At 36.7% G+C, this 5989-nt stretch overlaps 1 long non-coding RNA gene across 1 annotated transcript; it reads right to left on the reverse strand.

Moving 5' to 3' along the window:
• Window positions 1-236: 236 nt before the first annotated feature.
• On the reverse strand, window positions 237-2294 carry LOC146493821 (uncharacterized). Its single transcript, XR_014871913.1, has 2 exons — window positions 1644-2294; window positions 237-1387 (listed from the first exon to the last, which is right to left on the reverse strand). It is a non-coding gene; the product is annotated as an uncharacterized LOC146493821 (long non-coding RNA).
• Between the last annotated feature and the right edge of the window lie 3695 nt (window positions 2295-5989).

Here is a 5989-nt window from a genome sequence, read left to right on the forward strand (position 1 = left end):
GCCAGACACTGGCGCCACCGGGCCCTCTGACCACCACCAGTAGGCAAACGTGGGGTTAGTATCTTGCCCATCATACAGCCAAGAGATAGCCTGGGATCGAACCACCGACCTTCTGATTAGTGGCTGACCTGCTCTGCCACCTGAGCTACAGCCACCCACACATGTAACAATTTGTGTATGTGTGTTTTCTATTCATTCATGCAATTGTTAGTTCATGTATTTATTTTCCTCTGTCTTTTTCTTTCTTTTTGTTGTGATGTTGTGGACAATCCTAAACCTCCATGAGTTAGCTTCCATTTTCAATCCAATTATATCCTGTACTCTCTCCCTCGAACTCGTCCGGGCTTGACCTCTCATTGGTCCCTCTCCCTCTTCTCACAGTGTCCTGTGTGGCCTTCAAATCTTCAAATCTCCAGCAGGTAATAACAGGTAATAACAGGCCCAACTCAGCTGTTTCTTCTTCTCTGTTTCTTCTCTATTGATCTTTTCAGTCTTTTCTTGTAGGTTACGTCCCAGCATGGCAAATATCACATCCAGTGACTTCAAACAGTCATGTCACTTCTCAAGTTTCCAGCTTGAGATTCAAAGCTCATGTTCCATCAGTGGTATTCATACATGCTGCTGCTTGACCCTTCAGTGTTTTAGGTCAGTTGCACTGACTTTTGCCTGCTGTTACCAGGCTGTTAACACGATGTTCTATCTGTCTTCTGTCTTCATCAGGAGACTGACTGTCCTTTAAGCTTCTTCTCAGGGTGGGGACAAAGTGAGAGGTCAAGCTGTAAAATTTTAAGCCAAAGCCTGGCCTGTTTTCATCCCAATTCTGTTAATCTATCCTTTGCCGCTGTACTCATGTTTTGAGGTTGAGAAGACTCCACCTGTATCGACACACTAAAACATGTAATTAATATCATTTTTTATTACTTTTACTTAAGACATTCAGTCTCTAATTCCTCTGTTTTCATGTTGCAACGTCTCTCCCCAGCTCACAGGCTATAATCAGACTTCCTGTTTGACGCACACACACACACTCTCTTCTCTCAGACTTCCTCTTTTTCCCGCACTCTGCTATGAACCTACGTTGTGTTATTATTACTTATTTATTATTTTGTACAAATCACACAGAATCACTCAAATCCAGTACTCACAACATTCACACACTTAGAATCATTCAAAATACGCTTTCCTAAGAGTATTTTATCAAACATGCTTTTAAAATCAGAAATAGGAAGTACACTGCAGCCAGTAGCTGCGTATGTCCTCTTAAAAGAGAAGAGAAATAAACACATATGGGACAATTCTCCCCAAATGAGACAAAATGTGACCTTAAATGTCCTTTTCTAAGTCATGTTCTTCTCTACACACAACTCTTGGCCTCCAGGGCATAAAACTTTGGACTTAATCTGTTACTTTACCAGAACTAGACCTCTAGTTCAATGAACACATGTGTCGCAGTTTAAAATGAAAAGAGGAAGTAACTCACACCCAAAAACTATGTGTGTGTGTTAATGTCTGTGTCCCTTCAAACGAAGAAAAGGTGAACATATATGGTGAGTTTTCCTCAATTTACACAAAATATGAGATTAAATATCCTTTTCTAATTCCTGTTCTTCTTTAAACACAATGAATGACCTCCAGGTCATAACCTTTGGACTTATAACTGTGATATAAGTCCTCACAGCACCAAGCCCGGAGAAAACTCAATCTCAGTGCTTCAAAATTCTCACAAGATTCAAGAACTGTTTCTGTCATTTATCTGCCCAAGAACTTCATCAAATGGACCTCGCTGGGTCCAGTAATCTTCAGCACATGTATATCACTGCAGCCAGTGAAGATTTAATAACAGTTTCTTGTCTCAGTGCACCCAGCATTAACTTATCACATGGACCGCAGCCGATCCATCAATATCAACACAATTGTGTATCCCCATGTACACAACTGATTCTTCACTTGTGTCACAGCACATCTAGTAATATCTTCAGAATTACTTCAACATGGTAAACATTGATTTTCCTTTAAAATCAATTCCTTCAAATTTAATTTACCATTAAAACTCAAGATCACAGCTGACTTAATTCTCTGAAATCCTGAGTCACTTAGACACATTTCCCAGTTCAAGGTGCCCTTCTCATCAGACTTCCACGTCCGGAATTACTCTTTTTACTCACAAATAAGTGTCTCCCAAAATGATCCTCTGATCATAACCTATTTTTAAACCAAGGTCCCAAGTCTTGGTAGATGGTCAATCTCCAGTCCTGCTCGCCGGCGGCCTCCATTAGACGTCTCCAGAGATGGGCAGTAACGCGTTACTTGTAATGCGTTACTGTAATCCGATTACTTTTTTCAAGTAAAGTAAGGGATTACTATTGCAAAAATGGTAATTAGATTACCGTTACTTTCCCGTAGTAACGCTGCGTTACTGCGTTACTAAAACCGTGATCTTTTTGCGAGAATGTCTCATGACAGTGACGTAAGCTAGTGCGACGTTCGTGACAACAGCTGTGTGCTGATCAACAATGGATCATATATCGAGTGCGGGAGAGAGTATGAGCGTGCAGCGTTTAAAGCGTGGAAGTACTGACCTTACTTTGAGTTTGATTCCATAAAAAGTGACAAAAACATTAGTGTCCGTTGTGCGTGGGAAGAAAACTTCTTTTTACAGCGAAAAAAACCCCTAAACTTCCGAGCAAGCACCGAGTGCGCTATGACGTAATGGGAAATTCACAGAGAAACTCACGGATTCTTCTACTGACCCTGCGGCACACCTGCACCAAGGTAAACCTCTGCCCACCTGCTTTACAGGTGAAAATAGAGCAAAAGGACCGCTGAGTCTTTGACTTTATTTATTTTCTGCTGTGTTTTACTTGCATCTATTTGAAAGACTGAGTGTAAACACAAAAACTATTTTATTTTATGTGCTGGAATGTGCAGAAAATAAGTTTAAATATTAAACTAATTTCTTCCAGTCAGAGAATGTTGCAGATAATTAAATTTTTGCTTGATGCATAAAGTTAAAAGATTAAAACTAATAAAACAAGTTTTAAAAAGAGACTTTTCCATTTGATTACATTTTGTATGATGATTATGCAGAAAAACTAGAATTGGGCTGAAAGATCTATCATTTTATCACCTATTCAGGTTGTAAATTGTCTTTTTAAAAAGTAACTAAGTAACTAAGTAATTAATTACTTTTGAAAATAAGTTATCAGTAAAGTAACGGGATTACTTTTTGGGGGAAGTAATCAGTAATTAGTTACTGATTACTTTTTTCAAGTAACTTGACCAACACTGGACGTCTCTAATAGGGAGGGGGTCTGCACCCCTGAACTTGACACTTATTAACCCATAAAATGACCAATAACCTATGATCCTGTGTTTTCCTAAACACACATTGGTCTCTTTTCTCTCTTACCATAACATCTCATGTTACTTTTATCTCAGTACTGTCTTTTCTCACAGTTTCATTATCCTTACTTCAAAGCTTCACTTTATTCTCAAGAATTTAGTTTTACCACTACTGAGCCTATTTAATAGTTAATAGTTAAGATCATCAACTCAGCGAACAGATAATTTAGAATTCAGCCAATATGCACAAATTTGCTTTTTGAACAGGTTTGTGCCTACCTTTAAATCTTTTTAGACCGGTCTTCTGTTCACCTCATATCAGATCAAACCTTCGGCCACATTTGTTCTCTCTGTCACACAAAGAACCGGGCGGAAACGCCAATTATTAACCCCGATTCTTTTGTCCCCGTGATAGAACAGAGAAAACTGACTCATAGTGTGTTAAAACATCTATATTTCTTTTTATTCAATCATCTTCCGGAAGAGAGAGACCCCTGCACAGCTCAAACGCCAGTTGCAAGAGCTCTAACGTTTTTAGCTCAACATGTGTCTTATATGGTGTTATTTCTCTACTTCAGACGTCACACACAGTTTCAAACATTGCTTATATGGAAAGTTCCTCTTTTCTGTGTCTTTATCTATTAATATGCTTGTGCACTAAAACTTCCTGTTTTTTAGTCTGGCTGAGCACTTAGTTTGTGAGTCAAAAGTGGCCTTGCTCTACAAGCCTTCATTATTAAAGTACATAAAACAATCTAATTGGAAAATAAGGATACTAAGGATATTGATTTCATGACAGTACTAATGGAAAAGGGACTTTAGTGAATGTTATAGATGTGTTTTGTCCTTTAATAAAATCAATCACAAAATAGTTTTCACACTAGTGTTAAAATTCTGTTTTTAAAAGTATACAGTCCAGAGCATCATGTTTAATTTATAACAGTGTGTAATTTAAAAATACGTAGAAGTAATTCCTACTTGGTGGAATAATCTGACAAGCCAGAACATGCCCCGTTTAGTTTATTTAGGTCACTCTGTCCAGAAACAGTTTTCAGTACAGAGTTGTGTTCACGAAACCTCCAACATCAGAATATCTTGGAGTAACTGTGAGAGCATATACTCTCCTCCTGGAAACAAATTGTGGGTGTCAAAACAGAAAAAACAAAAACTGAATATCAAGAAGGATTATTGGTAATCTTGTAATGTCATGATGGCACCATGAGGTTGCTTTGTTCGTTTGCTCACATTTATAAAGATCCAGCCCAGCCCCCATAAAAGTTAACACTGGTGGAATACACTTTAATTTAGCTTGAAAAAAAATGTACGAGGAAAGGACTAAAAATCATTTAAAAAGCAGCTGATGTCCAAAGAACAACTTTGGAACACTTTCATAAAGCCTGGAGAGCACGTAAAAATACTAGGAGAAAATCTGGTCTCACTACTGCAAAATATAGAGAAATTATGGGTCACTCAAGACAGCACAATAAAAGAGTTTAAAGAAGTCTAAGGAATAAATCAAAATATTAAGTTGCAACCTAACAGAAAAAAATGAAGGATATGATCATAATTTAGTAAATATTCATGGCTTGTGTGTTGGTAAACAATTTTTATTCTGAATTTAGTGGGTTTGTTTACTCTTATTTTGATATAGCTCTGCTATACGTCACACACAGTCACACATAGTTTCGAGCAAAACAACTCTGCAGTGCACTCTGCCTAGTTTCACTTTTCTGTCTGCACCGCTTCCTGTTCTCTACACAAAGTGTGCAGAGTTTCCTGTCAGTGTCAGTACAGTGTGACCTTTCACACACAAAGTGGCGTTTTTCTACACTGGCCTCTATAACACAATATAAACAAAAAATAAGCACTAGGAATATATATTTATTTTGTAACATTAGCCTTGAAATCTGTAAAACCTAATAAGTTCACAGAACTCAAAAATTGTTGTGTAACAGATTGCACAACAATTTTTTAGTGATGTTATTAAAAGTTTTAAGTTAAACTAAAATAAAAATTACAGTTGCAGTTGCCTTAAATTATCTCATTGTTAACTTATAAATGTTGATATTCCTCAACTTATAATTAGGGAGTAATAAACTCAAAATGTTCAGTATTTTTCAACTTAAGGTGGCAAATACAATTTTATATATTGCAACTCATACGCTGTGGGAAATAAACTCAAACTTTTTGATATTTTCTAACTTATAATGTGGAAAATAACACTTAAAAATTTCCAATATTTTAAAATACTGTGGGAAATACACTTACAAATAATTCTAAACTGTTTGCCCAGTAAATTACAATCAGCTAAAAGTGTTAGAAAACATGAAAGTAACAACACTAACAATTTAACAACTTTTTTTATTCAACACAATGTGCTTTTAAAAAGGCACAAATAACGAAGCTCACTCATAAAAAAGTGCTTCATAAATAAAACAAGAAAAAGACTCCAAGGGGCTCCATCTCAATTCTAAAATTCAATAATATTATTAGTATTAACAGCAATTGCAGCAATTAGAACATTGAGGTATTTAACACTTACTGTACTTTGACAGCCGCAGCTCACTTTCTTTTTTAAAAATACATAAAAAAAACAGTACTGGTTTCCACTGCTGTACTTCATAGGGAACAAACATCAAGGCAGTGC

This window comes from Neolamprologus multifasciatus, chromosome 22, assembly GCF_963576455.1.
Source record: "Neolamprologus multifasciatus chromosome 22, fNeoMul1.2, whole genome shotgun sequence".
In the NCBI taxonomy this organism is placed as follows: Eukaryota; Metazoa; Chordata; class Actinopteri; order Cichliformes; family Cichlidae; genus Neolamprologus; species Neolamprologus multifasciatus.